Source organism: Carettochelys insculpta, chromosome 5 (genome assembly GCF_033958435.1).
Source record: "Carettochelys insculpta isolate YL-2023 chromosome 5, ASM3395843v1, whole genome shotgun sequence".
NCBI lineage: Eukaryota > Metazoa > Chordata > Testudines > Carettochelyidae > Carettochelys > Carettochelys insculpta.
Window position 1 is genome coordinate 67,643,597 of NC_134141.1, and position 12,885 is coordinate 67,656,481.

Here is a 12,885-nt window from a genome sequence, read left to right on the forward strand (position 1 = left end):
GAAGTATCAACAAAAATGGAGTGGCTCTCAACATGCTATAATGATTATCTGCATTATGGAGCAAACAATTAATTCAAAAGCCCTAGATTTTGTGTACCAGGAAGATAACTGTATGTGGCAATGTTACAACTTACCAATCATAATAGATTATTTAACCATACAAAAAGCTTCTTATTACAGGGAAAAATAAATTTATTTGGATTTTTAGCCAAATAATTGAGTTGATTTTATTTTATCCAATTCTACTAGCCTGTTAGTTGGATTAACTTATTAAACTGCCAGGGGAAAGAAAGCAACTTCTGTGCCTACTACCCTGGAGGGTTTCCTAGTGTTCCTAGTGTTATATTTCAGGAAACCCTATGACCTGATCTTAAGATGATTCATCTGGGTTACTCAGTAGATGTGAATTTTCCACAGTCCTCACAGACATAATTAAGCCAACCTAAGACCTGCTGCAGATGCCACCTCCTGCTCCTAAATTATACAAATTTACCACAGTGGTAGTGGGGGTGGGGAACAAACAAACAACCCTTCTGTCACTAAAGCAAGTGTCTACGCGATAGTAATCTAGGTGTATAGTGGCACCACCCCTGCAAATGTGCCGCTTCATGTAGCACTTGTGTAGGCATACGCTGTGATATGAAGTTTTCCGTTTCTTTCTGTCAGTGCTGTTATGTACCCATAATGATTCTTTAAAGCATGTAACAAGCTATTTATCACTGTACGTATGCTTAAGTCTTTCTGTATTCAGCAAAACACTTAAGCACGTGTTTCTATCACATGGTCTCCAATGGGGCGTAAGTACATTCTTAAAATTAGGCACATCCTTAGCGCTTCCCTAAGTCAAGCATCAGCCCCTGCCTACCAGAATAACGGGGTTAGGAATCTGAGACAGGGCACTCTTAATCCCTGAAAACATGAATGCCCTCTTCACATAATAATGGATTTTATAGCCACTTTCCCACTACACATTTAGTTAACACACATTCACTCCTCCTTCCCCCTCTCCTACACCCAACACACAAATCTTTTTGTCTCCTCAATGAATCAATACTTGATGCTAATTACTCTTGTAGGCAATTCCAGAACAATCAGACAACTAGAGTTGGTCTAATTCTGCAAAAATATTTTTCATGGGAATGAAAGGATCCTGGTCCTGACTTGGTCCTTGGCATACTAACTCAATACAAACAATATTTCCCATGAGGTTTTTTTTTATGTTGTCTGGTTATCGCAAATGTTAAAGGAATTCAAACACGGATGCACTCACATGGGATGCAGGAGACCCAGCTTCAAAACCTGCTGCCTGTTCTGGAGCAGGGACTTGAGCCCATACCAGCAAGCTATAAAGTGTTCTGGAGTGACTTTCTGCAGGTGTCTTAACCACCGGGGCTGAGTTTCTTGTTCTTTGGCCCAATTAATATTTAATTATTTATATAAAGTGGAACTGCTTCAACATGAGAGGGTAGCCTACTCTAGAATACCTAATAGCCTGACAGTTAAAACATTCAGGCTGCGTCTACACGTGCACGCTACTTCGAAGTAGCGGCACCAACTTCGAAATAGCGCCCGTCGCGTCTACACGCGTCGGGTGCTATTTCGAAGTTAACTTCGACGTTAGGCGGTGAGACGTCGAAGTCGCTAACCTCATGAGGAGATAGGAATAGCGCCCTACTTCGACGTTCAACGTCGAAGTAGGGACCGTGTAGACGATCTGCATCCCGCAACGTCGAAATTGCTGGGTCCTCCATGGCGGCCATCAGCTGGGGGGTTGAGAGATGCTCTCTCTCCAGCCCCTGCGGGGCTCTATGGTCACCGTGGGCAGCAGCCCTTAGCCCAGGGCTTCTGGCTGCTTCTGCAGCAGCTGGGGATCTATGCTGCAGGCACAGGGTCTGCAACCAGTTGTCAGCTCTGTGTATCTTGTGTTGTTTAGTGCAACTGTGTCTGGGAGGGGCCCTTTAAGGGAGCGGCTGGCTGTTGAGTCCACCCTGTGACCCTGTCTGCAGCTGTGCCTGGCATCCCTATTTCGATGTGTGCTACTTTGACGTGTAGACGTTCCCTCACTGCGCCTATTTCGATGTTGGGCTGAGCAACGTCGAAGTTGAACATCGACGTTGCCGGCCCTGGAGGACGTGTAGACGCTATTCATCGAAATAGACTATTTCGATGTTGCAGCATCGAAATAAGCTATTTCGATGTTGGCTGCATGTGTAGACGTAGCCTCAGATGGCATATGGGAGACTTAGGTCTAAATCGTGCAGAACAGGGGTTCCCATTCTGGGTACCCTTTTTCCAGCTGAGTGTCACAACTACTGGGCTTTCACTAGAGCTCCAAGCAGCTTATGATGATTTAGGTGGCTTTTCACATACACAGTGGAAAAAGCAGAAGCACTTATGGAGTTGGGTGGTAGCTGAGGATTGGCCTTGAGAATGATGGTGGCATCTACATGTTGAACTTAGGCACCTAGATGCCAGACTGAAACATACTTAAGCCACTTTGGAAAAGAATAAAAAGTCAGGTGTGGCACTAGTCGTATTTCAGTGTCTAAATAACCTTTCAAAATGTAGGAATGGGGGCTTGCTTCTGAGCAACCTGAATTGTTCCTGATGTCAATGAGACAGGAATTTTGACCTCAGTGGAGGCTAAGGGACCTCAGCACCTAATAAGAGAGACTTGTAATCTTACAGTTTTGAACTTTCAAGATATATCTCTTCTTCGTGATAAATAGCTCTTGATCATGTTAGTATGTCCTTGAATGCAATTGGACTACATGCATGTGCAACTACTTACTGAGTCAGGATAAGTAAGGACTTATTTAGTCCTTATTTTCTATTTTACAATTAGTGTTCTTTCTTTCTTTCTTTATGTGGTTAATATAAGTAATAAATAAGAACATTGACACTAGGATTAATAGACTTGTTTGGTATTAGCTGATCCTTTCTCACTAGTGATCTGAAGTGCTGACTGGTTCATCCCTTCCAATTTCATGTTTTATTCATGCCTTGCTTTTTTAATTAAATCTGGATTTTTTCATATTTTTGACGTCTTGCTCTTTTATCAGTTTTTCATAAGGACACTGTTCTTGATTCTCATCAGAAATGCAGGAGTGTGTCTCCATTAACAAGCTGGCAGGGGACATGGTTATAATGGCAGACTCTGTCTTAATTCCTACTCATCATGATTATTAATACAAAATTAATCTTCATTGGCCTCTGTCCTAGGATTCAAATTTCTAATTCCACTGTCCAAGATAACAGTGTAGTGGTTGCCATTTTGTATTCAAGCCAACCAGAATTAGCAAAGTACTATTCTCCTTACCATCTGCCAAATTAAATTACAACATGTCATCTTGCTATTTTTCTTTCACATTTCTGCTCTCCCTTATTAGTAGGCTGCTGTCATCTGAAAACACATTCCATCCACAGAGACGGCTAAGACTCTAACGATAATATTTTCTAAAGTTAGAAGTCCCACTGTCAAGAGCAATTTGGTGCTAAATTTCAAAGCAATGTAGTTGCTCAACAAGTTGTATCTTAAAAAATTCCAACTCAGTTTAAGCACCTGACACTGAAACCCCATAGGCACCCATCTTTAGTTACCCAAAATACCTAGGAATCTTTAGTTGCCTAAATACCTTGAAAATAGCTCTGTATCACCTGGTGACTCCAGAGTTCTAAAATGTTTCCAGATAGCTCAGCCTTCGGAAATAACATTAAAGTTCATACATACACATATACAACCCAAAACAAAAAAGCAGTCAAATAGCACTTTAAAGACTAACAAAATAATTTATTAGGTCAGCTTTCATGGGACAGACCCACTTTTTTGCGAGGGATTTTTATCCCTAGGACATAATCGCCCCCATGTGTCAGGGGAAACAAGCCTCTGGCAGTGTAAAATCAGTGCAGGTACATGGAAAATCTAAAGTCTTACAGGCTGCCATTTAGCAGCCCTCCCCCCCTCCAACTCTAAGGCAGTTGGTTTCCCCGGTAACCTGAATTCATGAAGCCAGGTTCAAAATGGAGTCCTCCGATTGCCGAAGGGGAAGGGTTTCCAGAACCTTTGGCCGAAAGGAGGACCTGGTTGAAAACCTCGGCACAGAATCATGACTATTATAAGCCGCGTCTACACATGGCGGCTACTTCGAAGTAGCCGCACCAACTTCAAAATAGCACCAGTCACGGCTACGCGTGGCGGGCGTTATTTCAAAGTTGACATCGACGTAAGGCGGTGAGACATCGAAGTCGCTATCCCCATCAGGAGATGGGAATAGCGCCCTACTTCGACATTCAATGTCAAAGTAGGGAACGTGTAGCTGTTGCGCGTCCCGCAACATCGAAATAGCGGGGTCTGCCATGGCGGCCATCAGCTGAGGGGTTCAGAGATGCTCTCTCCAGCCCCTGAGCTCGATGGTTGCCGCGTGCAGTGACCCCTTAAAGCTCCCCGCTCCCTGCCTTCCTGTGCAGGAAGCTGAGAGAGCGTGCAGGCGGCAGCCCAGCCATGCAGCCAGCCTGCATGCTCCTCTGAAGCCAGAACAAACCCCCACCGCTGCGATGGCCGCCCCCCAGCCCCCTAAGCACCCCCAGGGCACCCCCCCAAGGGGAGCCAGGGCTCCCAGACCGGCAGCCAGGCTGGGAAGCGGCAGCAGGGCCCCTCCTGGATGGAGGCCGAGCTTCAGGACCTGCTGGGGCTCTGGAGTGAGGAGGAGGTGCTCCAGGTAATGGGGAGCAAGAGGTGGAATGTGGATGCGTTCGCTTGGCTGGCCAAGAGCCTGGCTGCCCAGGGTCACCCTGCCCACGCTCCTGACCACATCAGGAGTAAGGTGAAGGAGCTGCGGCAGGGTTACACTCAGGCCCGGGATGCGGCCGGCTAATCTGGGGCCACCCCCATCACTTGCCCCTTTTACAGGGAGCTCAGGGCCATCCTGTGCCCCCGGCACACCTCCTCCCCTCCGGCCACTCTTGATACCTTGGCCGACGAGCCTCAGCAGGCCCCAGAGGCGGAATCCACCCCAGAGGTAAGCCCCGCACCCCAGGGGCTCCCCCAGGAGCCCACCCCCGGGGCACCGGAGGAGGAGGAGGGGGAGTCCTCCTCCAGTGACGCGGGGCTCCGGATCCACATCCCATCCTGGAGCTCCAGCAGGGCGTCCGCCCACCGGGTGTCCCCCGACCATGGGAGTGGACCATCAGGTATGTACCCCCCGGTGCACACCCCCGGGGTTGAGGGGCGGGGGTAACAGATATGACCAGGGCCCTCCCCATGCCCAGATGACCATGGCCGCAAGGACAGCAGTGGCACGTCCCTCAGAAGAGTGCATCAGCCCCTGCCCCCCCAGCACGACAGTGCCATGCCCCATCCCTGGGGATGGGGGGAGCGGAACCTAGGGTTCCCCGGGGAGGGGGTGGGACACCCAGCAGCAGCAGCAGCAGCAGCATCTCCCAGGGACGGGGATGGGGAACCTGCAGCAGAGGGGTGGGGGACAAGGACCACGGCTCGGGGGCCACACTAACGGCTGTCTCCACTCTTCTTCCCCCCCTGTGTTCTGCAGCTGCACCATCAGAAGGACCGGAGAGTGCCAGCTCTGTCCACATATCTATTCTGGTGATATCATCACTGGACCTAACCAGGTTATTCACAGAATCACAGGCACATTCTCATGCTCCTCAACTAACATCATATATGCCATCACCTGCCAACAATGCCCAGATGCTTTGTATATTGGACAGACTTCAACTCTCTCAGACAAAGAGTTAATGGGCACAAAACAGACATCAAAACTTTCCTGATCCACAAACCAGTTAGTCCACATTTTAATGGAGTGGGCCATTCTGTTATTGACTTAAGAGTTTGTGTCTTATTGAAGAAGAATTTTCAGTCTGCTTTAGAAAGAGAAGCTGCTGAACTCTCTTTCATATTCAAATTCGACACATTAACACGTGGATTGAATCGGGATGCAAATTTTCTGGGACATTATAGGGGATCTTTGGCATACTTGGCTTAATCTAATTATTGATTTCCATCCTGCCCCCCACCCCCAGCCCTGTGCTCTCTGATTTGCTCACCTTGATAATTTTTTTCTGATTTGTCAACTTTGATTACTGTTTTTGGTTCTCTGTGTCTTAAATATTGAGTCTGTTCTGGTCTGGCTATGGTCTGAAGAAGTGGGTGTGTCCCACAAAAGCTCACCTAATAAATTATTTTGTTAGTCTTTAAAGTGCTACTTGACCGCTTTTTTGTTTTGATAGTATATAGACTAGCACAGCTCCCTCTCTGTTACTATAAACAACCCAAATACAGATTCTCAATGAGAGTTCAAAGTTATAGTGAAATATTTTAAATTGATATTTGAGTCCTTCCCTCACTGACAGGATTCCACTCTCCATTTTTTGGGACCTCTGGGGATGGGACAAGATGACTAAGGAGTAGGATAATGAAATATTTTTGAGGAAAAAACCTTGGAAAGGAGGAGGACAACTAAATGACCTTCTTTCCCCCCTTTTATTTGAAATTTCAAATAAACAAAGCCTGGGTGTTTCCTAGTAGACAGATATCTATAAAATAGTAAACAAGGTAATTGGCAGTAATTTCTAATCATATTGGTAATCTTAGAGAGGAAGTCATGTTTGAAGTACTCTGCTGGGCACTATATAAGTACTATGATTTAATTTAAAATGCAAAAACAAACAAGAAGTTTAAGAGCTCATCCAGCTCACTTAGATAACCAGCCACTTACTCTGGGGTCTGTAAATAGTCAAAACCTCTTCCATTTAAAAATATCTCTGGTAGCATTTTAGGAGGTATATTGTTTCTGCCTATTATCCCCTTTCTTCTACAATCTTCTTTCTACCAGGTGTGTGATGCCATTGTATGACATTATAAACCCCCAAGTGCCGTATAATCTTGCACCTTACATCCGTCCACGTAATTATCATTCATAGTAGTAATAGTCATCACAAGCATGTATGAAGTACTGTAGAAACTACATAATCATTTCATTCATTGTTTCACTCACACATTAAGCCATTCACAAATCCATTCCCTCACTCACCAAGATAACATATTCATTGCAGCATGCTCTTTTTCATCTATTTTAGTAACGGTAGCTCACTCTCTCCCTCATGATACAGGTGAAACACAAAATCAATGTCTTTAATGACCAGCTGTAACAACAACAAAAATTGAATGCCAGTTTTCCCCCCCACCCACCCTTTTCATCTCAAGAGACAATGGTAAGCAGCGGCGGTGAGGATCTATGGAGAGTGTTTGAGTCTGCAGCGTCTCTCATGGCTTATTATATTTGCATGGTCATCTGCAATAACCACACGTACATCTACTTTTCCATTTTTGTTCTATCCCCATACACCCAATGAGAGACAGACAGATGTGGTGGTTCAGCACCTTATTGACTGGGAACTGCCCAGTTTGAGATGGGCTGTAGGTGACCAGTGGAATGTGATGACTCCTTCCACTGACAAAAGTGACTTGCGGCGGCATCCTGTTTGGTAGTTGAGGAGGGCTTATAACCCGTAACTGCCACTTCACATGTTGTTTCCATGCTGTCAGCAAGGATGGAGCATCCTCTCCATTTGACCTCTTTCACACTGCATTGCCTGGGCTAGTGTTTGAAGCAAGTGCATTGCCCAAGCAGCACTGTCCCCCTCTCGGTTGTCCTAGTTGAATTCAAAGGAAAGGCAGAAGTCAGTATGTTTGGATCTGAGGTGACTTAAAGGAGATGCTGGAAAGCAGGCTTGATGAATCCTCCCTGCTAACCGCCTTAGGGTCTCCACTCTGGATTTTCGGTCTGGGTTACTCCCATAGCCTTTGGATCTCCCAAACCTACCCACAAGGTAGCGAGGAATTTTCTGACAGGGTTGTCTTCCCTGGGGGGACATAAGAAGTCATGCTCCTTTGGATGCTGATGATCAAATCATGGTTCATACAGCATTTGGATTATCCAATATATTCCAGGGACCCAAGTATCCCACACACTCATCTCATGCAGGAGGAGGGGGCAGTAGCCTTATTTGATAGCAGGCTACATTGACCATGTCACAACATTGTCATCAGGCACTTGTGATTTTTGTTTTTTTTAGTTGGGACAACGGATGTCAACCAGTGCCCCTTTACACCCTGGTAAAGTTGCCTCTGCTGGTCCGCGGCTGTATATTTGCATGACAAAGTGCATTTATTTTGCAGCAAACCTCTCAGGAGAGACTCCTTCTGATCCACCACCTGGAGACGCACTGGGCAGCATGCAGCTCTACTCCCCCATGCCCTCCAGACAACACAGGCAAGTGGAAAAATAGGTAGGGTGCTCTCCAGGACAATCTGAAATGTACCAGGACATCTACTGATCAACATATACAGAAGAGCTAAACTGTCACTTTCACAAATCACTGCATAGTGTCAATTTACTATTAAGGCTAATACTTAGAATATTCTGCAAGAGTAAAAAAGAAGTTCTATCTTTTACAAAACAATAGGACTGAAGATCTTCCTAGATCATTATTAGATTATTTTTTGTTTTAAATAGTCTGTGTGCACACCTATAGAACAACATGGAATTCAAAGGGTATTTCTATAACGTAAACCCTTGAATTAATGAACTAATGGGTGGGAGGAAACCATCAAAACTGAAAGCCTGTTAAATACCAGGGTTTACTGCCCCCCCATCCCAGCCAGGCTTTCCTGCCCTCCCCGCTCTGCACAAAAAAAAAAAAAAAAAAACAGACCACTGCTGCTGGAATTGCTGGAGCTGCCCCACCACACACAGCTGAAAGCTGCCACCGCATTACCTTTCCTTTACTTTTGCATACAAACACATTGTTCATTTAGAAAAGCTTTTCTCCATAGTGGAATCCAAAATTCTAAACAGATGATCTGCCTCTGAACAGACAATAAGAATCAGGACTGTGAATCTTGTTAGCCCAGTTTTGAAATGTCCGCTTTAAGAAACTGACATTGTAGCTGGGTCTACACAGAGAGGTATTGCCACCAGCTTCATGCTAATGAGCAGTCTTGCAATTGCAAATAGCTGCTGATTAGCATAATCACACAGCTGATTAGCATAGCCACACAAGATCTTGCTGCCAACAGAAGCTGCTGCTGGCAGCAAAGAGGCCATGTCGATGTGCATCTGCTGGCAAAAAAAACTCCTCTGTTGCCAGCCACTGAAGCCTGAGGGACTGAGGCATAAGGGGCTAGTGACAGAGGGGACTTTTGCCAGCAGAGGCACGTCTACATGGCCTGTTTACTGCCAGCAGGAGAGCTATTCTAATTAGCTGTGCAATTATGCAAATAAGTAGCGTGCAATTGTAAGACTACTCATTAGCATGAAGCTGCCAGCAGTACCCCTCCATCTAGAGCCAGCTTGTAAGTGATCACAGCTCAGAAAAACTGTTATCGCTTGGGGTGTGAGTACACTAGCTCCCTGCTTCAAAGGGAGCATGGTAAGTAGGGTGTTGGGAGATTATTAATGAAGTGCTGCAATGCATATGTAACGCCAACAGACCCAGGTTGCCAGCCCCAGATAGGGTCTAAAGCCCTGCACTCTACCACATGAGCTAAAGGCCAGCTGGCTCTCAGCTGAGGCTGTAGAGCAGAGACTTCACTCACCCCAGGTTACATCTCAGTTCCTCTGGGTATTACACATATGCAGCACGTCATTAAGCTAATTCTCCCCCGCAGCAGCTTCGAAGTGCTGGCTCGTATGTAGCCATGGCTAACCCACCAGTACTTCCAAGTGCCTGGGCAACTTCAAAGTACCGGTGGGTTCGCTGTGGCTACACGCAAGCCAGCACTTCGAAGTTGCCACGGGGCAGAATTAGCTTAATGAAGTGCTGCATTTGCACCGCAGCACTTCATTAATAATCTCCCCATGCCCTACTTACCATGTTCCCTTCAAAGTAGGGAGCTAGTATAGACACAGACTTGGTGTTCCAACTAGTTTTTTTCAGATATGTTATATCAAAATTCATTTCTTACCGCTATCTCCAATTAATTATGCTACCAATATGGTAATCTCAATTATGAAGAACTCTGAACCAATAGCATTGCATCATTGAATCTTCAGTGGGGAGCCTAATTCAGATTCTTCTGGATTTTATTATTAATAAAGTACCATATTTAAAATCTCATCCGCATGAACATGTATTTTGAACTTAACAAAAGTAGACCAAACAGACTCTTGAGCAGTAGATTTAACTTTTAGCCGACAGCCCTTGGATCATTCTTAACAGAAGTACTTAAGCATGTGATTAACTTTAATCATCTGGTGAAATCCATCCATACCTGGCACATAACTTAACCATATACTTAAGTCCCATTAACTTCAACATTTTTTTGGAATATTTTGGTGAATTTGAACCTTCAATATTGTAGGAACCCTTGGAAACCCAAATTCCAGCATTATAAAACCTGAGATCAGAATCAGGCTTTAAGATTAAAATCCTAACTCCAGTAGTTAGATTGGGCTTCTTCTAAAAATAGCTATTTGGCTCTCCTTTTGTAAACCTTTTTATACAAACTGTAGATTGATATATTCTACACTGGTTCATCCATTATAAGTTGTCCGTGGTGTGCAGTTCATAGCTAGTGGAATGGAATTTTCATTTAAATGGAACATCTAATGACAACACAAAATATCACACTGTAAAAATTTCAGACACTTAAATTTAACTGAATAATTTATCCATAGCTGTAATCCTTTAAAATTTCCAGTGGATAAGTGTTCACTCCAATACATTCTTGGATACTTTTGAATATTTGTTTTATGGATTGTCAAGCCTACATATTACAGTAAGACTGAGACAGATTCTACTTGGCCAGATTCTAAGATGAAGTGATCTATACTGAATGCAGGTGGGGGGAAGGTGTGTGGGAAAGGTGGTTAAAGCACACTGTTTCATCCTCCTGGTACAGCTGCTGTTTTATAAAGAGCATCATTTTTCTGATTCTAAATGGCTTGTGGCCTACTTTAACTTTATGCTGGACAGCAATAGCCACAGAGTGCTGAAAACACAGCCAAGAATGGGGGTAGCACAGGAGAATTCAAGCTATTCTCCCTTTTGCTTGCTACATTAACAGCTGTGAAACGGAGAAACAAAAAGATCATCTATATTGCTTTTATGCCAACAGAGAATTGGCCTAATACTGGGCTAGTTAAGACAGTTTTATGGCCAGAATTGCACTGGCAGCCACACTAGAGCAGAGAAGCTATTGCGTTATATTCAAGTAATTCATATTTCTTTTTTTTTTTTTTGCATATTGCAAAACATATATATGAAAGTGCACTGTTAAAAATAGTTTTTGGTCCTATAAGGTGATCTAACCAAACAGAACATTTTATACTGCTTTCATAATGTTAACAAACTGCTGCCTCAGGTTCAATAAGCCCCAGATTTATTGAAAGTGACTAGTGAAGTCAATATCTGGAATGAAACAGCTAGTTTCATCTTGTCCAATTTTTACATTACTCTTCATTTTCCCTGGGAACTACAAAGCCGAAACACTTTCAGTAAAAGACTTCCTTGTAAAATGATCTGTGCTATCTGTCACAAAGAAGGAATGCATTTTCACTGCTTTAGTAAAACGATATGCATCCTTCATTTTATTTTAATTCAGCCACTGGAACTCTAATGATCGAAGCCATTTGAGGAGGTACCATCAATTACGACAGGGATCTCATTCACAAGTGAAGGATGAGTCCTTCTCCCTGTTACTTAGAGGTCAGTGATCCTTCCCAAAGCTCTGCTATAGGTACAAATAGTGCTGCACCTGCTGTGCATGCCTTCTGTTTTTCTAAAGGTTGCAACTTTATGATTTTTTTTGTATACCTTAGTTATAATAACTTCATATGTCTGATGCTGGCAGCCCTGATTTTGCTTTCATTCATCTTGACTGATTCCATTGCATACAGTAGTGACTTCCTGAAGGAACACAACAGAAGAGATACTGGCTCTGACCATTTATTCCTGCACACCCCCTCAAAGAACTGATGGGGCAAATCATACACTAATAAATTATGCTAAAAGTAACATTTAGTATCTTATAATTTCTGGTACTATTTGTCAAAAAGATAAATAATATGAATAATTTTTGGATATTTTTCATATGATCCTCTCCAGTACATAACCATTTTTGTGGCTAAAGCAGTGGCTTTTGAAGAGAGGGCAAGTCAATAAATGGAAAGTGACAAAATAAACACAGTGCAACATCATGACATTTTTATATTCCATTATTGAAGTGGAACGTTCTCTATGTTCATGTAAATTTGAAACAAGCATTGCAAAATATGGTCACAACCAGCAGTCTCTAAATTTCCACTGAACACAATCACAATTCTCTTATCCTCTTTCACCATCACCCTTCCTAACTACATGAGATGTCTGCTCCCTCTATCCTTCTGCCCAGTTTCTGCCTGCTTATAGGAACGAGGTAGGATTCTGATGACTCCAATCAGGTTTCTCAGCTCTTTTTCATGAGCAGTCCTGTAATCAGCTACTTGAGACCATAATGAATGTGAAACTCTGATTAGGTATGCTGATTCCATTAACACATGATTAACAATCAAAGATATCTGATATGTTATATTATGTTACACCATTATGCATTATTTTCTTTATGGGGGATGAGTGATAAAGTGAACATTGATTCGCAAGAAATCGTTGTTTGATTGATGGACCACTGTTTAGGAGAACTTCTCTTTTCTTTATACCCAAAGGTGGTTCCACAGATCACCAATTACATAGTATACATTCTTTGTTTCCACCTGCACCTGCTAGTGTCCAGGCTTTTCCTTGAAAGGAATCTTTACAAGAGACCTGGAGGAGAAGCCAGCACAAATAACGTAACTGGAAGTCATTGCTATGTAATGGTGTATTCAT